The sequence below is a fragment of the Macrobrachium rosenbergii genome, chromosome 19, assembly GCF_040412425.1.
Source record: "Macrobrachium rosenbergii isolate ZJJX-2024 chromosome 19, ASM4041242v1, whole genome shotgun sequence".
Classification (NCBI taxonomy): Eukaryota; Metazoa; Arthropoda; class Malacostraca; order Decapoda; family Palaemonidae; genus Macrobrachium; species Macrobrachium rosenbergii.
In genome coordinates, this window is record NC_089759.1 from 30,643,089 (window position 1) to 30,669,156 (window position 26,068).

Sequence of the window (26,068 nt, forward strand, 5' to 3'; positions counted from 1 at the left end):
AGGCAAAAGGCTTAGGTACAGTTGAACTTAGGTTCCAATTTCTTTTATGACTTGTGGGTAAGTTGGTAGCGCCCTTGCCTTTCAAATGAAAGACCTGGGTTTGTTCCCGAGTTGAGTCAAAGATCTATTTCTGTTCCACACGTGATTGTGTGGTGATTGCTTTTATGTATGTACAGTATATATTGAATTTTTTTTTATTTATAACAAGCCTATAGCTATATGATAAGGAAGTTATATACTTTTTTTCGTAATATATAATGGCATAATTTTTTTCACGGTTTGCAGCGTTAAAGCAGATTATTTTCCATGTTTTGTAAAATAATTAAGATATTGTGATCATGTACATCTGAGTGTGTACATTTTTGGAACTGATGAACGTGATCTTCTGTTAATGAACATGTCTTGTTCGTTTCCTTTTTTTTCTTTTTATCTTGGCGTTGATGATTATTGTTGTTTTAGCGTAATTAACAAATTAACTCGACTGTGTTATATCATACGCCGACTTTTCCTTTCTGTCATTCTACACTGAAAGATATTTTCATTATTCGAAGTGAAGGACTTAGATATTCACCTCCAGTGGGGAGTGTGTTTTACATAAAAAGTAAAAAAGAAAGATTAACTTTAAAATGCATGTAAAGATAACAAAATGTCCAAGAGATATTTATCAGCAGATTAGTTTCACCTCTCTGGGGGTAGAAGATATTGAACGTTGTTAGGTTATCGAAAGCAATGAAGTTACACTGGCTTTTGAGTTGAACCGAGTTAGAATTTAGCGGAAAAAGAGAAAAAGATAATATCTAGGTGGGGTGATGATTTCAAAGTCATGGCCCGCCCCAGTTATCAGTTACGATATGATGGTATATGTTTTGACGGAGCACTAATCACTGACCCCCTCTCTCTCTCTCTCTCTCTCTCTCTCTCTCTCTCTCTCTCTCTCTCTCTTTGAGCTGTTTTTGACAACAGTGGCCTAACAAACGGTGCATAATTCACTACTTTGGTCAATATAGGTATATTGGGATTTTAAAGGACGTGTTCCTTTCTTGACCTGATTTAGGATCGAACGTGTCCCCTGGCTTGTGAGACAAGTGCGCTCTCATTGCGGCTACGAAGCCACACACAGAGAGAGAGAGAGAGAGAGAGAGAGAGAGAGAGAGAGAGAGAATGATATTTTTGTCAGGCTACGCTGACAATTAATTGAACTCTTAAATAAAACACATTCACGAAGCCTAGAATCCAAAAGGTTTCGCGGAGGAAGTTGGCATAAAAATGCTCAGACAAAGAGAATGCGTCGCGGCCACTATTGGGGAAATTCGGTTAGCTTGCAAAACCAAGTTAGGACGAAGTCGGAGTGAAGTTCGAGGGAGTTGCTTATTGTCCAATAGTTTTTTCTTCACGTGAAGATGTCGAAGTTTTGTATGAATGCAGCGCAAAGTTCCTTCATCTGCTTAATTCTCCTTGATTGCAAAAGACGAAGGTGAGTTTCAGTTAAAACTTGAGGAAGCGGAAGCTGATTTCTCGTCTGGCTGAAGGGTTTCTGTTTTTTTTTTTTTTTCAGGGAGAGTATTTCAGAAAGTTACGAAGAGAGGGTTTTAGGCATTTAAATTCACTTGTGACCTTTAAAAATGTGTTGATGTGATGGAAAAACTGAGCTTTTCAGATGGTGTTTGTAGGATATGTGGTTCAACGTAACCGCGTATATATATATATATATATATATATATATATATATATATATATATATATATATATATATATATATATATATATATATATATATATGTATATATATACACACACACACATATATTATATATTTGTGTGTGTTTGTAAATGATTTGGTCACTTTGACGCATTTTTTTAAAGGAAATCCCCATACGCTGTTACCATTCAGTGCATCACCTTACCTTTTGGCATGAGGTTGCTAGCCAACTTGCTGAAGTGTTTTCAAGTAAAATGTCCCGAGTAGTTTCCACCCTGTGTAATCCATTTCACATCTTACTGCTCATAACAGATTGTTAGCCACTGGAGGTTTTTGACGAGATCGCCCTATATTTTCGTACGAATGAGGACAGGCGTTTGAGATATGAATAATGGATGTTGCTGACTTGATTGGAATAGTGAGTAGACCTACCAGCGATTGCGTAGGTTGTAGGAAAGAGGAAAGGACTGTAGCTGGTGAAATGGGGATTAAATGAATACTAAAATTTTGTTCAGGAAGAGAGAGGAACAGTTTATTATGTGCAAAAGTGGTTGTTAGAATAACCAGATAGACCAGGACATAACTTTAACGAGGATGGTGGAAAACTAGGGTCGCGCTTTGTAAATCAAGCCCCACACGAGCTTAGAGCTTGATTGCCGAATTAATTGTAGAGAAAGTTAAGAAATGCTTAGAGGAGGATAAAAATTTGGGAATCGAAAGAGGGTAAGCTGGAACATAGTCAAGACTGAGGAACTAGCAGGGTGCGTAACAACATCAATGGAGGACGCTTAGGAAAATGTATAAGCTCATTTTCAGACAGCTGTTAACGGGACAGAACAGATACTGGGTGTAACAGAAAATAGGTTCTCTCAAAGGTTTTAAGAATTTTCGTATGAAGAAACACATCAAAAGTAAAGTAGGTTTAAAAGGTTGGGCTGTAAATAATGATGTAGAGGCATGAGAGACAGACAGACAGAGAGAGAGGCGATTGAACAGACACCTAAAACAACAATAATTAAAGCTAAAACATAAACAACACGAGAGCTATATGAAAGTTTATCCCCTAGAAACCATTAAGAAAAGCATAAAAGAGAGAAGTCTAAGATTATGTAACAATGTGAATGGTAAAAAATTCGGTTTGTAATATCTTACAATATAGATTTGAACCTGAACTGGTATCAAGAATGCTGACGAATTCAAAGCAGGTGGTTTAGTTTGACAAGGATGGAGTAGCCTGGCTATTGTTTTTGCTGCTTAATATATGCAATGAGAGAAATACCCAAGTGTATTAATATATAGGAGGAGGAGGAGTCATGGATTTATGGCGCCACGTGAAGCATAACGTTAACAGAAAATTTGCTGAAGGTTTCCAAATAAGTAAGTATACCTTAGTTTTACCAGACCACTGAGCTGATTAACAGCTCTCCTAGGGCTGGCCCAAAGGATTAGACTTATTTTACGTGGCTAAGAACCAATTGGTTACTTAGCAACGGGACCTACAGCTTATTGTGGAATCCGAACCACATTATAGCGAGAAATGAATTTTTATCACCAGAAATAAATTCCTCTAACTCTTCATCAGCCGGCCGGAGACTCGAACTCTGGCCTAGCGAGTGCTATTCCACAACTCTACCGACTCTCCCAACGAAGAGCTAGGTTTCCAAATAGATCCTAGTCGGAAGACCAAGAGAAAATATGAATGAAAAACCTCCAGTGCGGAAAACATGACAGGACTAGTTACGATGAAATGGAATTTTGGGGGAGGTCTAAATGTACTTAGGGAAATGGATGCTTTTCATTTAACAGTGAAAAGACTATTTTATTAGCCCTTTGGTGAAAATGAATTATGGCCATTATTATATATTATATTAATAGAGACTATGATTTTGCCAATGATTTGCTGTGGCACTGAACAAAAATAGTGTCTAGTAATCTAGCCCATTGCATAATTGGCCCCAGTCCTAATATTATAACCATTATCCTGCCTTATGACCAGAGGGCCCTCATTATTTTTCTTACCCCCAGACCTCCCCCCTTTCTTTCCCACCAGCCGTGAATCCAGGTCGCACCATCTCTAAGGGGAATTCTAGATAAGGCAAGAATCAATACTGTGTTGCCTGATTTTCCTTTCCCGACCTGCGGTTTATTTTTAACCTGATTTTTCTGTGACAGCACCGTTACCAAATAGTTTACTTAGATTCCTAAGTAAGATGTAAGTTTTTATTTTATTTCTAGCAGTCCTAGGCTTAATCGCCAACCATTACCGACAGCTATTTTGGGTTTCATACTTCAATTATATAGTAATGTTCAGTAGCTTGGTGAGTTCAAGCTACAATTACCCGAGTGGGCTGGTTCTGTAATCAATTTAAGTGTTGCACGTACAGAGGCATTTAAGACGGGCATCCGAAAGGACATTTTCCACTTTCCTTCATGAAACGAGAAGAGGAAAGTGGAAACACGAGGCGTCATGGGGATCCATAATTTTGCTTCTTGAGAGGAAAACTTTAAATGTCGAGGAAGAACCAGTGGGAAGGGAATTCCAGATCTCGACGGTGGAAGAAAATAAAAAAGCTTTGAATATGGAGAAAGGAAAAGGGAAAGAAAAATCGAAGGAATTTGCTGAATGTTCATCCCATTTTATGTTTCCCCACAAGCCTCGAACATCCATTTGTTTCACCCTCATTTGTGAGCAGGATTAGAGGGCGTGTATATCAAGGCGTGTCCAAGCTCCACTGGTAGGACACAAAGCCAAGTCATGTTTTTGGGGGTTTTGGTCATTTGCTACGAACAGGCATGATAATCGCATTTTCTTTATTCTACCGATTAGGCCTTTCAGTTTACCAATGGTAAAACTATTTCTTTTCTTTTATAATTGCTGGTTTATGCCTGGCTAGCAGAATCTCGTATGGTTATGGGACTTAGGCTTCCTGGTGTATCGATCCTAGGCAATGGATTAATTATTCATGAACGTTGTAACGTTTCTCTACGCTGTCACTGAATGTCGATGCCGTGCGTACAAGGCCAAGGGAAGGATATGGTCAGAAAATGAGAGATCCTGTGATCTCTCTCTCTCTCTCTCTCTCTCTCTCTCTCTCTCTCTCTCTCTCTCTCTCTCTCTCTCTCTATATATATATATATATATATATATATATATATATATATATATATATATATAATGTATACTTCAGCACTTTTATATTTTATATATATATATATATATATATATATATATATATATATATATATATATATATATATATATATATATAATTACTGTATATATCAAAATGCTGAAGTATGGGAATAGCTACTGTAAGAATTGTCAGGATCATTAGAGGGCGTTGAGAATGTTTGGTGTGGAAGGTAATTTGTTGAGAGAAATTAAGTTTTTTTAATGGGAACAAAGCATGTGTTAGAGTAACAGATGAGAGAGGGACTGGTTTGTTGTAAAAGCGGGCCTGAGACATGAGGATGTTATTAAAACTGTTTAGTATCTTTCTGGATCGTGTGTTAAGAGACGTCAGGAAAAGAATAGCTATAAGTTCAGAGTTTTTTCATAAGAATCTGAGTCTTGATTGGAGTGTGAAATAATTGAATTTTGCAAGCGATACATAATTGATGGAGAATAGTGAAGAGGCACTTCAGAAATTAAAGTTGAAAAGGTTTCCAAATGGAGAAAGTTTAGATGAAAACCAGGAAGGTGTATAATAATGGACGGTGAAATTGATTCATATACGTATTGATACTACATTCATTGGTTGTAGGTAGGATGAGAGAAGAGGTAAATTACAGAATAGGTGAAGCAAGAAAGACAGCAGAGGGAATGCAAAAGATTGAGAAGAGATTTTGAATCTCTATGAATGCCAAGGTGGGAATGTATGGAGGGATTGTTGCGCCAGCTCTCTATGGAAATGAATTTCGGATGTTGAATGTAATTGAAAAAAATTTTTTTTTAACTTGCTGAGAATGAACTAGAACTGATAGAGTGAGAATTGTGGAAATGTAGGTTGTCTTAATATCCAGGAAGGACCTCTTATGTGTGCAAGAGATGAATGATGTAGTGTTTATAGGGGTTCAATATGTTGTTGATAACCCTGTAGTTGAAGGTGGCTCCTGAAGGCATTACCCCTCTGTTTTTCAGTATTTTGGGGTGAGGTTGCTTAACCATTATTTTAATTCCATACATAATTTTATGAATATATGGTGTTAAGTGTCTAGAAAGCATGCGTGAATTGAATGAATGTTTTCATATTCATCAACACTGTACTTTTAATTTTTCATTCTGTTTAATCCAATCTTTTTTTTTATTACCAACACAAATCCAGGGTCGATGACATAGCCGTGACGACGCTAGGCGACATAAATTAAACAGTCAGTCACCGTAGAAGACTAGTTCAGTCTAGTTCCAACTTCCTGGTGGCTGGTGGTGGCCTTTTCCGTTTATAGTTTGTTCGATATCCAGCTGGCAGAGTGCCAGTTGCTTCCAGACATTTTTATACAAATCCCCTGGCACTATTTTTCAAGTCTATCTTCTTTTCTCAGGAGGGAGTTAAAATATCATAGGGTTTCAGGATTGTATTACACTCCGAGGTCCACGTCCCTTCGTCAAAGTCGACGAAGATAATCGGTGACTGCAACTCGAAGCAATCTGTAGCCAGCGGACGAAGTGATCGATTCACGCGTAGGGTTATAGCGTCTTTTCTCCATGACGTAATGATGTATTTTCTGAGAATCGGTGCTGGATTTGTTAACCGAAAGTCATTAGTTTGCCTTTTGCCTCCCTCTCTCGCTCGGTTTGTGTACAGTGTATTGTGTTTCACGAGACTGGTTGAAGGTTAGCTTGTACAATGTCTCTAAATTATAACTTCTCTTTGGCGCATGTCTTTTATCTTTCTTTCTTTCTTTCTTTCTGTTTGTCTCCCTTCTAGTTCACGTGGTACAGTGACGGTGCACTATAAAAACAGGTGAGGAACGGTATTGACACTTAACCTTAAAATTCTGTACGCCCCTGTTAGCATATGCATTGAAGTATGTACTCAACATAGGCTATGTGTTTGTGTGTGTGTGTGTGTATGTGTGCGCTTTGAGAGTCCTTTGGGATTTAAAAGATCTTTTTTAATATCGTGAGCTATTTGGTGCGAAACCATTCTCAGTTTTGGAAGGGAATTTTTTCTTCTTTCGGTGCACGATGTAAATAGTTTTAACAACGGTGATTTTTTTTTTTTGAGGAATATGAAGGCATGGCTCACAGAGGCCTAAACCCAATTTTACTACCACTTTCAAAGCACGCGTGTCGAGTTACGACGCCGTCGGGAGCCCCAGTAAAAGGGAGCAGAGCTTTCAGTGAAGGCTGGCAGAGGGAGAAGGTCCAGCCATCAAAAATCAAATGACACAATGTTTAAAACTGGTTTACTTTTGTGTCATTGCACAAAGGGCTGAATAAAAGGGGAACGTGACTACTGTGATAAGTTTGTTCCACAATATAGACGTCAAAAATAAGAAGGAAAAATGGCCATATATGGGGACAGTAAGTGGAGGTGCTGGCAGGTGGGTCCACAAAGGAGGAAAACCAGAAAGGACCAGAGGCATGTTGAGAAATTCTTACAAAAATTTCATTGAGTTCCTTGATGCTTACTGAAATGAAATTTCATTTTGTAGCATTGCTTTTGAATGTTAAATTCTGTCATGTACCTTTGGTGAGAAAACTTGTGTTCTTCAGTATATTTTTATTTTAATTTCTGATAAAAAATGGAGAAGTATCTATGAAAAGACTTCCTATTCCCTGACTTCATGGAACGGCCATATTGAATGAATAAACTCATTAAGTGTACATAATGCCTAAGATACCAGTATAGGCAATAAACCTACTATGGCATTCAAATCTTACAATTAATTATGTTCAAGGGCGTACCTCTAAATAAAAAGTATACAGAGGCATTTTATCTTAACGCTAGAAAGATCGTGTAATCGAACAAGGTGTTTGCTTGCCAAGAGTAGATGCTGACATCATGCAAGCGCTGTTGAAGCGATGCTATCGATTTCGGATGATTTTCTTATTGAAAAATGTCTGGGTTCACATTCACGGGACGATTTAATAGAGTTACGATACTGCGTTCTGTTGCTATACGCGCTTATTGTTGGGAAAAGAAAATGTTTTTGTACAATGGTATGAGTATTGGATGGTTTCTTTTAAAGTAGGATGGTTACTTAAAATAGTTACTTAAAATCACTGTTGGTCATTGGAAGAATAATCTTTTTTTTATCATGAACTGACGAGGTGGTCTCTCTCTCTCTCTCTCTCTCTCTCTCTCTCTCTCTCTCTCTCTCTCTCTCTCTCTCTGTTGCATGTCTTTTGTTTTAAGAGAAAATATCATATTCTACGCGCGTCCGCCATTTCTGTAACTCATATTTTTTTATACTCCGGACGTTTTAACAATCTGACCTAATTATGTTGTGGTCTTGTAATATATTTTATGGAAGGCTCGACATTATTGGGTACTTAATGTTCCTGTAACTCAGGGGGGAAAAAAAGCGAAGGAAGACTCGTTGGGGAAAAATAAGATCATTTTCTATAAAGAGGAGAGATTATATAGACAGGAAAGGTTGAAACGGAAAGAAAATTAAATTTTCACTCCTGAAAGCCCTTTAGAATTTTCATTGACTTCCGTTATGTAAATAAAATGGTTGGAATACTTTTTTTTTTATGGCAGGTCTGTAGTAATTATCAGGTATTTTCAGGTGAGTTACCGATATGATATTCAAAAGCAGAAAATTTGAATGTTCTATCGATCCACCTAGTTTCCTCTCGACTATCACCATTATTGGACGTTCAGTGTTTAGAAAATGCCTCCGTATTTAGATTGTTGGCAGTGTGCTTAAATCATAATAACGCTAACAGGTGAATAATAGTTACGTGCAAGATTAATTTTGTCAATGAAGTAAAGGTTTTAGTTGAGTTTTTCTGTCTACCTGTAGGTCAACAGGGTTACGTAGAAATGCTGAACGGAATTTAATGAGACGTGATAAAAACACCCAGGTTATTAACCTTTATTGGAAATCTATTAGGACTTTGCAAAATTTATATTAGCAACTACGCCAAATCATCTTCAGTATCCTCCTAAGGTTTATCATTTAAAGGGAGTCACCGAATGAATGTTTTCACCAGATTTCATCAGTCCTTGTAATCTTGTCTTGATTTATTTGATTTGGTATTGTTCGTAAAGAAGATACCTCAATAAGTGATAATCGGATTTCAGTGAAACCATTCATAACGAAGAGCTATAAGCCAAAGGAATATTAATAATAGTTTGACGAAGATCCGTATTCAGAAGATAATCCAGGATGCATTTTTGGCTTTGGTCGAGTTATGCACTTTTGAGGCCTTGCTAGTTCACACAGTCAAGTAGGTTCGGTTTGTCTGGTTGCTTAAAATACGGATGAACGGCCTTTTACGAAGATTCAGCTGGAGATGGACCCAACAACTTTGGGAGAGATAGAAATGCAACTTCTGACAGACTGGACTTTTTGGACGGTAAATTACTCAGCCTTGTCGTCTGAAATTTCCAGTTTGATTGTGGTTAGTCATCAGCCATACTTGTAAATAGTTTTCTAATGATTTTTAAGGTCGTGTTTCAAATGCTGTACTTGGTAAATTACTAGAGATCATTACCATTTTCATATATAATTTGCTTTTAGGCGGAACTTAACTGTTTAATCTTTGACCACTTGTTCATATTTGCTTTAAATGTAATTGAGAAAAATACCCACTTGGGAATAGATGTTCGATAAAGCGTGACATTTCTTTACGAGTAAAGAGACCGAGGCTGCAAGTTTAGCGTTCTTTTCTAGCTCAGGACCAGGAAAACTGTAGGAGTCAGGTGAAAAGCAGAAGCAGGAGGAGAATTCCAAAACTTGGCAATGGAGGAAAAGAAACTAGCCACTGAACCGTTCAATTCGAGGTTGAACTACCAATAAATGTGTTATGAAATATGTTGACTAATAATTAAATCATTATTTTAGTCAATATACATCTGTAGATTCCACAATGTTGCATGAATTCTTTTTCATGGCGTGACTGACGGGAGAGGCGACTGCGTTGTGGGGTGTTTTTTTCTCAAGTAATTTACTACTGCAGTGATTTGCCTCTTCGTGATCGGCTTTATTTCTGGCCCTATCGATCTGCTGGGTGTTCAAGGGATGCTAGTCCTCCTACCTGCTGTATATGATGTGGTTTTAGTCTGCGTGAAGATCTGATTCTTATACGGATGACACTTTGGTCTACTAGATTATATATATTTTTTCTAATTACGGAGTTGATGGGAATATGCAAGATCCTTTAAATATACTCAGAGTATATTTAAAGGGCCTTGGGTATATGAATAAGTTTTTAGTCCACGTGTATGCTCTAATTAAGGAGTTGATGGGTAGATGAAGTGCTTTTGGCCTCTTCTATATGTTATACTTAAAGTTTTAATGGTTATGTGAGGTGTTTTTGGTCCAAATATATACCTTAAGTGGTGCTTATTAGCTATAAATAGAAGTTAATTTAAGAAGGAAATGTTAGAACGTAATGAAAATAAACGGTTGATATTATGAATGTTGCAGGTCTATATTCCAGTAGTGCTTGTCCAACTCTCTCTCTCAAAAAAAAAAAAAAACTCGTCTCCACTTATTGCGACCGTCAACCGCAGTCTCCCAAGTCTTGAATGGAAGAAGTCAACTTGAACGGTTGTTGAATTATACCGTAAGTGGTAAAGTTCGATAGTCTGTGTGTTAAATGAGACGAGAAGGGGCAAACAAGACGAGATGGCTTTCTGTTGTGATGAAGGAGCTGGAGAATAAGTGAGAATTTAATTTGTTTTGAAGCGATCGGATATGATCTGTATATCTTTAATTTTCATATTAAGTACAGGTAGTACTTTACTAATTTTACTTACTAGTATCGATATGAAGCATTATGGTTGTATACAAATGCATGTTAGTATCAGAGAAAGCATGTTATCATTGTGAGAAATAGCATTTTACTCCCAATAAGAGACTTTGAATTTATGAAAAAAGGAAGTGGAAAATTGTTAAAAATAGAAATTTCATTTGAAATTGGCATGTTTTTGTTCATATATCAACGATATTTGAAGAGCAAGTAGGATACAGTGACAGATGCGCTCAAATAAGAACCAGATTAACAGTATCAGACGAGAGAGAGAATATTTACTGTTATTAGATACACAGAAAATAACTCCTCCGTATCCGTTCTGCTTCCCTGATGTTTTTGGAAGACATCGCTCCTTTCGGCTATCCAAAATATTTGGGTCAGGCAAAAGAATTCATTTGACTACAAGCCCAGTGCAACGGTAATTAGACACCTGAACGCATTCCAACCTAAGGGAATGTGCGAGACTAATTTTTTCTTATGTTTTAATGCTTCGTTATTACATTTAAGTTTATCTGTGCTTCGTATGCTTTGATATTTAAGTAACTGTGTCGTTAGATTTAAATGTCTGGTTATTTCGGTCAATTTTATTCATTGTATCCGTCAGCGTTGTGCTGAACCTGCTTCCTTGAAACTTGTCATAAAGTTACTCCAGATTGTTACACTTTGTACTATGGATATGTTTGTGCAATACCCATCACTGGTTTACCAAGTACTTGGGGCGTACCTGTTTGTTATGTAGTTATTAGCCATAGCTATTTAAATCATTTAAATTTTTAATCGACCAGCTTTTATTCTTACAGGAAAGAAATGGATATTGTTTGTTTGCAACTATGTTCTTTGAATTTTCTGCAAGTTTTCTCTCTGTCGTTGGTGTTACACGGTTATGCCTTGTTATAAGATGTTAATGGAAATCATACCACACCACCAGCTACACAAAGTCAGCCGTCACTCGAATGTCATATGAAGATAAGATAAGACCTTTCACACTGACAGACGAGGCAGGGCTTCAGACAGTTCTGAACTCGATGGAGGTTCCTTAACTCAACTACAAAATACCAGTGTGTATAGGAAGTTAATTCTACATGAGAGTGTAGGACTTCAATGAATTTTTCAATGATTTCTTAAGCATCATTAAGATATTTTTTCATGTTTGTTCACCATGTGTTAACAGTAGCTTGAGATACAGAAATGTTGTGGGCGCCATAATGGACTGGCTTGAGTTCATATTTGCAAGAAAGAACTTTGTTGTCAGCGGACCGTGAATGTCTGTCAGACATTCGAAAATGCCAATGCAAGTAGTACTGGTATGTATGGTGACACCATATAAACTTTAGCAAACCTTCTTAATACAAGGTAGGTTGCAAGAAGTTGTAGTCTCGGTAAGTGAAAAGTGCTATCGATTGAGAAAAGTCAAGGAGACAGTTGGTTTGATTCACATTAAAGATCATAATTGTGAAGCAAAATGAATACTGCATTAGTTACATCTCCTGTAGGACTTAAAAGGTTTGATTTTATTTGATTTTATGAAATTTGGGCTGTCAAACCGAGCTCTGTAGTGCTTTCGACCATTCAGCCCTTAAAACCGAAAAGGGGGAGTTGGAGTGGCTGGACAGCAAGATAAATAAAGATGATATACAAGGATCTAAAGGTGGAACTAGGAGACAACTCGCAGTTGCACCAAGAGGTGATAGTTATACTGTAGAGGCTGGACAATAAGATTGAAGAAAGGAAGCGGAAATGGAGGTAAAGTAAAAGGCTAAAAAGCGGGGCCAGCTATGGGCCGAAGGGACGATATGAACACCCTTTAGCAATGCTAACAGTGCTCCACGTACGGTACACTGACGTCCCTAACCCCCAACTAGGGGGACTTAACAAGGTGATCGAATGAATGTGATCCCAGAGAGACATTAAAGTTTGCTTAAAAAGACAGGCTCTTCAACTAACATAAAACGTTGACGGGAATAAAAACGGCTTGCTTTTAGAGAGGCCCGGTCAGATCGCTACACTCATCCCTGTCTCCAGAAAGGTTTCATCAGCTAATGTCTCCCTGTCAAAGGGATGACGCCTAATATAAAATGGCCGTTGTAATCCAGTTACAAACATTCGTGTGCACAATTTGAAAATGGAACAAATGTTTCCGCTTTTCTTGACAAGTTAGAGGTAGCATTTTGTCTTCTGATGCGTCGCGAAAGAAATTTAAATTTTTTGGTTTAGATGTGTGCGTAATTTTGTACCCTATGGAAACCTAAAAAAAAAAGGTATTTGTGACCAAATATGCATCCATATATTCATTTTGATTTTGTAACAAGTTTAGTCAAGTAGCAGTGAACTCCACGTTTAGGCTCACCGTCGTCAATCATGGGACTATATCACCACTAGTTAAGTACACACAATGATAGATACCTTGCTCCGAGCTTCGAGACATTGCAATCATAATCAGGGTCAGGACTTGCCGTCTGTATAGAGCCTCTCTTATATTACTGTCATTTTTTACAGTATGTGCGCACATGCACGTGTACAGTAATATTTGATGATTTTAAAGGCCTAGTTTACTTATGCTTTAGTTAAGTTCTTAATTTAAGGTGTTTATCAGTGGTTTAGTATTTATTCAAAATAAATTTCAGTTCCTATAGTCAAGTTATAAACATTAGTCTAAACAACAGATGAGGTCAGCCTCAGTTAGTGGTTAAAGAACGAGATTCCGTTTAATCAGTTTTATTCGGTATTTTCGTTTAATATGGACATATTTGAAATGGTAGTCCTTACATATCCACTTAACTGAGACTGGTTAATTACTGTATATTCTCTCCTACGTTTCTTTCTTTGTTGAATCATAGAGAGTGTGGCTTTAAATATTTGTAATGTTATATCAGAAATGTGCCAATAATGTTAACTCAATATTGCGGTTCGGTTGAGAGCAAAAGCAAGGAACGCTTGGCTGCGCTAATGACTTTTCCTTTCACTTTCCTCTTCCTCCTCCGGTTCCTTTTGCTTCCTATGATTCTTCCTCCTTTCTACGTTTATCCTCCAGTACTTTAGGTTACTTCTCTTCCTCATGTTCCTCCTATTTCGGTTCTGCCCCTTCATCCTGTGGCTCGTCCTCCTTCTTCCCCTGCTCCCCTTTTTCCTACCCCAGTTCTTCCTACTCCTTCCCCGGTTCCCCTTTTTTCTACCGAGTTTTTCCTTCTCCCCCGGTTACTGCTCTTCCTCCTTCCCTGGTTCTTCCTCTTTAGCTTTTTTCTTTGTTTCCTCACCCTGTATCACCTTCCCTTGCCGCTTCATTGGTTCCTTCTCTTCTTCCTTCCCTGGTTCCTCCTCTTCCTCTTACTTTTTCTTCTTCCCTTGTCTAAATCCCCTTTCCCCATCGTCCCCTCCTTGTCGCAGGATGCTTCTGTTGATCCCGAGGAATGTGCAGGCGGTCATTGCGCTCTAATGATAGACCAAATGGAACCACGTCCTTGCAGCGGCGCTCGTTACAGTCCAGCGGGAAGAGGCCACTACAAATGATTCTGGTCTCGACGCTCAGTTATACGGCAGCTTAACGAATGAAGGATATCTCATATCCTACGATATTTTGCAGTGGGTAGTTAATACAAAAGATTCATTTTGAAAGGGGATGTTGGAAAGAGGTGAAATTTAACAATGGTGTGATGTGAGAGGTTTCAGATCAATACAAGAGGCCCCCTGCTCGTTATCGTCCATTGTGGAATGACTGACAAATGATTCTGCTTTTGATTCGTATTTGTTCCCTTGCTGTTTAACGAAGACGAAAGGTAACACATATGTTGCGCTGTTCATCATCATGCTTTGCTGTGAAAAGATTCATGTTGACGGGAAAGGTTAAAAAGAGGTCAAATTTAACAAAGGTATTCTAGCATGGTACGGTACGTGGAGTTTAGATCATTACAAGTTTGCCTTCTAAGGAAAACGAAGGTTGTCGCATTACGCGATTTGTCAGAGTAATATTCCAGTAAAACTTCTCTTTTTAATGGGCTTTTGAAAGCTTCTCTTTTTAATGGGCCTTCGAAAGCTTCTCTGGTCATATCATATCTTCATCGTTATAATTTAATGGCCATATTTACGGATTCCAGTAAAGGTAGTCAGTAACTTCATTGCGTTCGTTCTCTTTTGTAACAATATATATTAGATTTCCATTAGAAAAAATTAAGTATACTTTAGTTTTACCAGACCACTGAGCTGATTAACAGCTATCCTAGGGCTGGAAAATTCCGAAAAGCATTTATTATTGTTCCGTTTTCGAACCTCCAGAGCAAACGAATGAACAAAATAAATGAAAACAGAACTTACGTTATTCATTATTCTTAACGGTTTTGTTGGTAATTGATCTCAGAACGAATTATTCGGCTTGAAATCTCTTTGATGGTAACTTTTGAGAGTAACATTATTAACTTCATTACTTTTTAAATTTACAACAGATGTTCTCTTCATAAAACTTTGCATCATTCCCATCGGAACAGGCAAGGTCTGAAGACCTTGGTAATATGAGAATAGACGCAGTTAAACTTTCACTTTACTTATAAAACTTATAAAACACTTTTTCTAAATAGTTATTGTGTAATTGATCCGAACTTATAGTTTCTTTATATTTATTGTAATCGGAACCACTATTAGTCGATGGTTGTTATTTCTTATTCAACAAAGGTTCTATAGTTGATATTTGTAGGGACTGTTCATGGGAAATATCAATTTCATACATTTTTTATAAATGATTTATCTACAAATTATAATCAGTTCAATTAATGTTATTGGCATAAATTACAGCTTAAGTTAAACATTCGGCAGCCTAGCTAGCATTTGATTTTCCTTCCCGTTAGGATTAAAGCAGGTGTGGTATGCACAGATGTTGTACCTATTTCTGTTGCAGCTGCTGCTTAATTCAGTATAAGGTGGTCGATTTTATTTATTCAATTTTTTTTTTGGCTTGCTAAAACGTCTGTCGCGTTTGATGATATGATGTTGGCAGTATTCTCGTACCTTAACAATTGCATTTCATGCCGCTAACTTGATGATTGCATGCATTCACATTAACACATTTCCTGTTTTACGGCGAAGATATAGTGACTCATTCTGGTAGTCTGCATTTCACAGCCCACATTTTTTCAAATATATATATTTTTTTACCATTGTTTTCACGTCCTTCGTCTGTTTATTAACTTACTCAGTATGTCTTGTATGTTTTGTGCCTTCGTTTAAAAGCTTCTTGTATGGGTCGTCTCCATAACCTTGGGTTTCCTATGGATCTGCGAAATGTGTTTAAATTCTTCAAGCCCCTTAAGGTATTTGCTAAGCAACCCGCAATTTGTGGTTGGCTTGACGTAATCTGGTTAATTTCCCAGAACAGTATGTTTTCGTTTTTCTTTTCTCTCTCTCTATATTTTGTCAAACATTTTAATTAGTTTGGTTTTTCATCGAAGTGGTTATGAATAAACGTAGATTGTCAGAATATGAAATAATCATCATATGTATAAATTTTTGTTCTAATTGATCTCTCAGATTTGCATATTTATAGTCTCCGCTGTTTTATATTTACTCGTTTCTTAGGGGTGACCTTCATCTGTGTTTCTGCCTCACGTTTTAAGGCTTGGTTAGGAAATTCCCAGCAAATGGTCGGCTTAAAATTCCTCTTCGGGCAGCATTGCTTCCTCGTCCTCCATTATTTTCCGTGAGTGGAATCCAGTGGGAGTCTGGCTGCTCTCATTTGCAAGTCTCTCTCTCTCTCTCTCTCTCTCTCTCTCTCTCTCTCTCTCTCTCTCTCTCTCTCTCTACATCGTTTTCTTGAATAATTTCAGTTTGCGTATCGTTCTTTTTGTTTGTCTCTGAGTACCGCCAAGATTTGAGTTTTAATGCTTGTTTGCATTTTTTTTATAATTTTTTCAATTTTATATAGTTTGTAGTTTTCATATTCCCGCGATGTTGATAAAGTGTTCACAATAAAACGTAGTCGCTTACTAAGACATGGTTGCTTGTTAGTATTTTTATCACTTTATTTCATCTTGGCGGACCTGTAATGATTTTTTCAGCTTATTTAACATAGTACCTGACACAGTCACGTAGAACTCCTTAGCTAAATTAACTTGTTAGGGTGTTGTAACCCTTTTTGAAGCCTGTCCTACATAGAATTATTATTTCGGAAAAAATAATAATTATGATTATTATGCAGCAGTTAAATTGAGTGTGTTGTCACATTTCTTGTTTTTCATAAAGGTTTCACACAGAGTTAGCTCTTAAATATAACATGTAAGATGGAGCAAGGTTAAGTTAAGTAAGATGAACGGCTAAGTAGGAGCAGACGAGAGGGAGCGAAAATCTTAATTTTAGGTGAAAAGGCAGAAACAAAGTATTTGTGGACAGTGTGCCGTGTAAGGCGCACTCGGGGCTACAAAACACTGGAAATATTGTGAAAGTTATGAATACCATTATTGGGAAAAATTGCTTTATGCCATTACGGTTGATACTTAAATCCCTCCACCAGCATTATATTCAGTCACAGGCTGAATATTGTTGAGCGTTATTGTGTCAGTTTTGGCAAGGTAGAGTTTTGGAACGCAGCTGGATAAAGAGAGCTTGTGAAGGTTGAGTGACAACAATTCTAACGGGCACAGGATTAATTGTTAACATTACATACCTCAGCGAAAAGCAGCAGATGGGCGATACATATAGTTCAGTTAGACAAAGGAGACGTCTTTTGACATAATTTCAATGCTTTACTTGCGACGTTTCGGGGCCTTGCCCAATTACCACAGCTGTAAAAATACAAATACATTTAAAATAGAATAAAAACAAATCATCCTAAAAGTGTCAAGATACAATCACAATAAAAATATACACGACATAAAACCCCAAGAAAATTTAACCACATCGAGCAAAGAGAAGAAGACAAGCGACTAGACCAGAAAACAAAAGGTCCCGAGCACCATCTTCAAGTAACGGAGCTACCAGTCTGTACAGACACATCTGTGTCTGAGAAGATTTCACCGTGAACTTAGGCTCTGCCATGTGTAACCTGTGAAAAATAAGCGTTATGTTCCGCTCGAGGATTTTGTGAAATCATTGCTGGCCTGTTTGAACTTTGCGGCTTATGGGAAAAGGGTCAGATAATGAACACTCAGTTTTTTTTTTTTTTTTTTTAAGTAATTTCTTCTTTCCAACATCGGGGTTCGAGTCCGTTTCGGGAGGAGAAATGCGTAAACAGTTGATTACTACATAACAGCGAAGGATAAGAGCTGAAATAGATTCAGTATCAGTCTTTTATTAGCAAAGTACATTATATTGCTCTTAATTTAGCTGGTTAAATCTGTTTTTTCAGACGGTATTTATCTAAGAAGGAACAATTTATCATAGTTCACTTGCAATTAGGGAACTATTGATGTTATGAGGCAGGATTTCTTTTTATCCCTCAGTGCATGATTTTCATTATTTCTCATTGTTTTTATTAGAAGGGTTAATGAACGCGGAAAATCTGAAGGGTCAAGCATTACAGTGCTTTTTACTGCGCGTAGATTTACCTGCTTTTTAAATAATTGACTTGCCTGTATTCGGAATTGTGCTTTTAACTTTACAGCTAAATAATGTTAAAAATCCGGCTGCTACTAGACTTCATCTAACAATGATGAAAATAAAGTAAAATTTACCCATACTTTGCCAGTTTTTCATCATTTGTTGAGCCCAGCTCTTAAAATAATGGAAACATGGATCTATAGCCCCACTCAAATAGTGTAACTATATTCTGTTCTCTTTAACAACACTAAAAAAGGAGCAAGATTTTTTTGGTAGTTCTTAGCATTATGCAAAAATATTCATCGTTTATTGGTGCAAATAATGTTGAGTTAAAATTATCAAGCGCAAAATGTTGCTTCAAAAAATCTGATCGGCTAGGATCAATATTTACTCGCGAATGATTTTTGGTAAAAGATTACTTTGTGATCAACTTTTTCCCCAAAAAGATGCGCTTGGAGTAATGTGAGAATTCAGCCTACGGTGTGCCTTAGATGCCATACTGCAGTTACTATCCATTTCAGGGACCGCGAATCATCGTTTTTCTCAAATTTCTTTCAAACTAATTATTTGATTGAAATGGTACTTTGACACAGTGTACAAGACACCTCCCGCAAATTTTTGATAATACGGTGCATTGTCAAATGGTTTTAGTTAAGGCGTTTACTCTACTTATATGGTGTTGCCAAGCATCGCCAAACTTTGCATTCAAACGTCCTCTATCCCCATCTCGGCCCTCCCTCTCCCTTCCCCTCCTCATCCCACCCTCAAACCCACTTTCCTTGCCTCTCCATCTCCGCCCCCCTTTCCTGTCTATGGGGGATAGCGGACGTTCGATTGCGTAGATTAGTCCTGCTGACTCGTGCGACTTTGCCTTTAAAAGTCAAGAGCAAACGCCTTAACTAACACATTTGACAATGCACTATATTACCAAAAATTAGCGGCGGGAGGTGTCTTGTACAGTGTCAAAGTACCATTTCGATCAAATAATTAGTTTGAAAGATATTTGAGAAAAACGATGACTCGCGGTCCCTGAAATAGAGAGCAGTGTTTTAGGTTCTGTACTGTATCCCGTCGGCCTTCAGCTGCAGTGCTTTCTGCCTTTTACTTTTCTTAAGTTCCCCTTGGTCTCTGCTTACGTGCCTGCCTAACCTTTTCAACTTCTCTAACATCAGTTTTCAATTCTCATTCAAGACCAAATCATTCGGTCTAGCCTTATGAGAATTGAGAAATGTGATTTAGTTGTTTCGTTAAACCACTGTTTAATAATAATAATGACAATAATAAGATGATAATAATGGTGATGATACTAATAGCCTGCTAATCATTAGTGTGTATGTTTTCAGTTTTAAAATCTCTTTACTACCTGTGTTTCTTTTCGATATTTGCAAAAGGTCTATTTTCCTGGTTTATGCGTTTAGAATTAAAATAATAATACCAGTAATTTGCATTTTTACGAGCACTGTTCTGCCTGTTTACGCCTCCTCCTCCCCCCACCTCTCTCTCTCCCCTCTGGAAAATAAGTGTGAAATTTCTTCACCTTCGTCGTATATGATCAACTCGCTTAACAGCCCAATCATTCCCCAGTTCCTCCATTCCCCGCCCCCTCATGTTCCAAGGTCTCTCTCTCTCTCTCTCTCTCTCTCTCTCTCTCTCTCTCTCTAGCGTGAAAAATCTATTCTTAGTTGCGTGCAGTGCCTAGGGATTGCTCGCTCACGTTCGTGATGATGAACTGGGGGTAGACCCTGTATGTATTTCTTTATATATATATATATATATATATATATATATATATATATATATATATATATATATATATATATATATATATATATAGATAGATAGATAGATAGATAGATAGATAGATAGATAGACAGATTCATACATACATATAATGTCGGAATGCGTAAAGTTATATGTATAATTTATTGAACATTACATAGGTATGCTATAAACACACATAACGTAAGTTTGTATGTATAAGTAAACATTACATACTTATGTTATGTACACATAAATTCTATAAACAATGTATGTATAATTACAAAGAAATGATAAAATGAAATGAAATTGTATTGTGCATTGTATTCTATTTATATAACGCCAAAATCTTCATTAGGTTTGCCCTTTCCAGTTTATTCCAGCGCTGGGAATATAATTACGCTGGGCCGGAATAAAAAAATGAAAAATAAATAAGTTAGCGCTTTGAGTGGAGTAATGTTTTTACAGGCTCATGGTATAGTGCATAACGAATCTTGCTGATTGTTTTGGGCGGTGTGTTATTTGATTTATGTTATTTGATTTCGTGTTGTGTCTTCACGTGACTCGTCGATCCCCTCACTTCTGTTTTAACGAGATAAAATATTCATGTGTTTTCTCCGAACTCAAAGCTTTGTCGGAGGCGTGAACGAAGGAACTTAAAGGTATGTCTCTTCTCTCTCTCTCTCTCTCTCTCTCTCTCTCTCTCTCTCTCTCTCTCTCTCTCTCTCTCGCGTTTACTTTGTTTTAAAGAGAGTAACTCACAACTTTTCATCTGACAGAATGACACTTGTATTCTTATTCCACAATTGCTGAGCGTCGGTAACGATGTAAGGTTTGCGAAAAAATTCGTTAGGTTTTTGGCTGTCAAGACAAAAAGAAATGTAAAAATTAAAAAATAGAAACCAGAAATAAGTTACTAAGCTATTTTGACAAAAAAATACAGGCATACCGCATCATCATAATGGTTTCTGGGGATTAGAAAAGCGACTCGATCCTCTATATATGACCTTTAGGAGTTCTTTAACATCGACTGTATCGTATAATAGTATTTGGGAGCTCTGCGAAAATCGACTATATCCTCTATATGACATTCAGAGGTTCTTTTATGTAAATGGTTGGGGATTGAAAGTACACTATCATCTATGCCTAAATAGTTTTTTAATGCACTGAAAAACTGCTGTAACATCTAAATGGCACTTGGGGATTGTAAAATCAGCTGTTATCGTTTTTTGCTTAGGGGAAACGCTTAAGTGTGTGTGAGGCCATTAATAATGTACTAAGTTTTTAGGTCAATGCCAAGCTTTAATTTTTTTTTTTTTGTATGGCCTAACAAATGCTCAGAAAATAGCTGAGTGATATACAGTGTAAATTCTTATAGGATTCCAACTGTTTTTGTGGAACTTTGCGTGATGTTCGCTGATTTCCATTTTGCCTCTAAATCGTGACATTATACGATCAGCTGCTTATCTTCAGCCACGCCCTTTTGTTGGGGGCGTCAGGGGGAGCGTTTGCCCACAATCCGCAGCCCCTGGATCTCCCCGCCCATCCCACTAACTCCCCTCTCTCTCTCTCTCTCTCTCTCTCTCTCTCTCTCTCTCTCTCTCTCTCTCTCTCTCTCTCCATCCGTCCCGGCCCTCCTCCCTCGGACTAGCCAACAGTTCGTCGACCATTCCTTTCCGGGCTAGTGCTTTCCATCTTCTTGCCATCTATCGCCAATCTTAGATATTCATGACCATGTGCTGATTTCAATCACTTGTTTGTGTGTTTTGTGATAATAAAATGAGTATTGCTCATTGACAAATGATATGGAGGTAAATAAATAAATCCTTCTCACGAAACGATTTTTACAATTTATCATATAACGCTTCATTTTACTCGATAAGGTGCGATAGCGCAAAAAAAAAAAAAAAGTGTAAATTTGCTGGTCATTCGTTGGGGTGGAGAGAGAGTGAGCATCTTGCCAAATGGTTTCGCCCGGTGGGGTGAAGATTACCTCGTCGAGGCGCATTCGCTGTGATTGTATACATTTGCAGGGAGTAATGAACACTCATATCTAAATCTGATCTCTCTCTCTCTCTCTCTCTCTCTCTCTCTCTCTCTCTCTAGACCGAGACCCACAACTGTTTACTGATAACCAGTTACTTAATTCACTGCTAACACGAATAGAGACTTCTTGTATTGGATTTTGAGGAACGCTCTTGCATCGTCCCTCCTCGTTCTGGTCGAGAATTTGAATGCTGGCAGGGTGTCATTTAGGGGGGGCTAGGGGTGGCAACTGACCCCCCACCAAGACTCAACTTGCAACCCCCAAGCCTCAACTTGCCTCCCTCACCCCCTAAGCCCTAAGAGGTAACAGCAGCTGGTTTTCCATTATTCTTACCGAAATTCAAATATGCCATCACATTAAGTTATACATATCTATCTATCTATCTGTTTATTTTATGTGCTTCAAAAAAAGCACATATAAAAAAAGCTCAAAATCGAAAACCCCCAGCTGATTAGGCTCACTTCGCTCGCCTGACCGTCTCCCCCTCCCCCCCCAACAAAAATCTGAAATGACGCCCCTGAATGCTGGTCCCTCTCAGTTTGCGTGTAGTGTAATAACCCTAACACTGTACTAATAGAGAGAGAGAGAGAGAGAGAGAGAGAGAGAGAGAGAGAGAGAGAGAGAGAGAGTAAGAGTAGTTATACTTCGTTTTATTGTTTGTGACGATAAAATGGTTTGAAGACTATTATTAATTTTGTTTTGAAGTTGACTTGATTCAATGATGCGCCGTCAGTGAAGTGAATAATTAAATCAATCAGTCAATCAATATTTATTTAGTTTTGCCACGAAACTCAGTTTGTAGGCTTTAATCGAACCTCGCTGTTGCCTCGTGATCGCTTAATTATGTTAAATAGAAACACTTTAATTCCTCGCCCCTTTCCCCTTCGTAGGATTCATTGCTTCCAAACCCAGTGGCAGATTATCCTTTGGGGGATTATTTTTTTTTTTTTTACCAAACTCATTTTCCGTCAGTTATATTTCAGTCAACTCAATCTCTATGCAAATCAAGATGCAGACTGAAGTTTGTTGCGAAAGCTGGCTTACTTCAGAAGTTGTAATTTATGGCATATTTTTAATATTTATACGGATGTTTTGATGAATGTAAGGTTTCAAAGCATTCGTAATAATTGTTTGGATTTGGAGAAAGTTTAAATTGATCACGATTTCTCAATGTTATAATCCGAGTTGTTTATAACTGATAAAATATAATGCAAACTCAGATGTCTATGACCATACTCGCTGCGACACTAGATTACACAACCCTATGAACAAATCCCTATACAAACCGCCGTAGATCTGAATGAATTATGTTCACGACAAGATTATATGGGAACATTGTGTCCGTCACAATAGACTTCCGTTTGACGTGGTGACATGCGATTTCGGGTCTAATTTACAGGTTTCCTTAAGACCACATTCCTGATCAACATCCCATGTATTTGTCCAAGGAGAGAGGAATTTCGACTCTTGAGCATATTTTTTCTTGCTTTCGTCAGGGCTGGGCTAGAAAATGACATTAGGTTGTCTGATCTATTGCCATTTGTACTGTACTTAGCAAATAGCTTATACGTATGCATGCAGCACAAATTTCTCATGTCGGATGGCCCAAAGATAAAAGGAAATTAAAATGTTTAGATGTATTAAATAGTAGATGTATTAAACTATTATATATATAAAAATATATATATATATATATATATATATATATATATATATATATATATATATATATATATATATATATATATATATATATAATGTATATGTGTATATGTGTATATATATATATATATATATATATAATATATATATATATACTGTATATATATATATATATATATATATATATATATATATATATATATATATATATATATATATATATATATTTGTATATTGTCCTTCCTCAAAGAGGATATGGTATTAAACATAGGGTTCAGGGCTAGTTTTTCGAGATAATGTTGCTATACCCTATAGGATGTTTCAGGAAACTGACTTTTTCTTTGATTTAGTAGTGCTTTACCTTTTATTGAAATTTTAATGGTGTATTTTAATTCTCTCTCTCTCTCTCTCTCTCTCTCTCTCTCCAGACTGTAGAGTTGGAGAGAGTATATTAAGGTCCTCATTGGACGCATGGGTACCGTTCTCAGCTAGCACTCTGCTGGCCCCGCGTTCGATTCTCCGACCAGCCAATGAAGAATTACAGGAATTTATTTCTGGTGATAGGAATTCATATCTCGCTATAATGTGGTTCGGATTCCACAATAAGCTGTAGGTCCCGTTGCTAGGTAACCAATTGGTTCTTAGCCACGTAAAATAAATCTAATCCTTCGGACCAGCCCTAGGAGAGCTGTTAATCAGCTCAGTGGTCTGGTTAAACTAAGGTATACTTAACTTTTGGAGAGAGTATTTGAATTGTGCATGTATTTGTTAAGGGTTAGGTAAATTTGCGTTATGAGTGAATATTATGAAGCTGCTGGCTTAAAAAAAATTATTGTTCTTGTAGAAGAATAGGCCTGACTTTTTTTTGCTTGAGAGCATTGACCAAATATTATGATATAGGAAGCACAACATGGAAAGTGAGTAGTGATCTAATAGAAAGTATATTCGTTCGTTTATTAATTATTTTGATTATGTAATCTATCATTATAGAAGCTGGAAACGTGTATCTAATTGTAAACTGTTGTTTTTAATAGGCGAAAATAAATTAAGGTGAAATGTTAATTTCCAGTGAAACATTCACTCTCTCAGTCTTGTTTTCTAAGTATTTTCCCACCTTGAACTCGCGAAGGTATGTATCAGATACCAAAGTGGCATTAAAAAAAAAATTTTTTTTGAAGAAAGACCACCAGCTAGGTCCCGTTGCTAAGTAACCAAATGGTTCTTAGCTACGTAAAATAAGTCTAATCCTTCGGGCCAGCCCTAGGAGAGCTGTTAATCAGCTCAGTGGTCTGGTAAAACTAAGGTATACTTACTTACTTATTCAACAAATTGAAAAGATTCCGCTTGATCTGGACACCACAGCGCTTGTAGTTTTTGTCGTGTCGGGACGAGGTCCAGGAGGGTGGGACCGAGCTGGGTGGATTCTGAAAGATCACTTGCAGAGGATGAAGGCTGTGTTGGTGTAAGCAGGCTTTTAGATTTCCTTGATCTTTATCATTTTATTATTATTATTATTATTCAGAATTTATTTTTATTTTGTTTTTAATTTCTAGGGAAAAAAGAATCACGAATAGTTATATTTTTAATTTAGGAGATATGAATGGTAAAGGCAACCCAAAGGCACCATTTGAAACAGGCCTGTAGAAAAGGAGGCTGACGGAGAGAGAGATGATAAGCTTCCCTCTCGGAAACAGATATCGTGAGATAATGACAACGCTTGGCGGATGAAGGAAAGACAAATCTCTGCAACCGGTAATCCCAACATTGTCCGAATCAGTTATTAAAATAAGAATATGACTGGCATGGTCATATCCCTTTTTTTTTTCATTACATCAAGAACCGATATGCATTGTACTTTCAAATTTTAGAAAATTTTTTGTTTATTCAGTGAGTGAGATCATTGTTATTCTACTTCCTTCTTGATCTCCTGCTGTTTTATCCTCAACCACAGCTCTGATACATCCTCGTAGATGCTGGTGGTAGTTACATGAGTACACAATCGAGGATGGATTGTATAAGAAAATGGAAACGTTCAAAATGCGACATTTTTTTTTTGCTTTTGGATTGTCAGCGTTATAAGACCCCGAAATAACTTTTTTTTTTTTTTTTTTTTTTGCGCAAGCTGCAGCCTTGTTATGACGAGCATAAAGACTTAGATAATTTATGGCCCTGCTTCATCTAGAGCAATTTCCCGTTGTGACAAATAAATCCCATGAACTGATAAGTAAAAAGGACGATTTTTGTGGAAGGGGGTTCGAATAGAGAAGAAAGATTTTCCAGTTGCTGATCGGAAATCTATATGTGGAATTGTAAGCGTTGCAATTCGCTCTCTGCATGATGTGGGCATGGGTTTTTTGGTCTGCGAATAGCGACTGGTAATGGAAATTTATTTTTTCTCTTTTCCATTCATTGGTTATGAGATAGAAATGTCTAGTGGGTGAAAGGTGTGAAT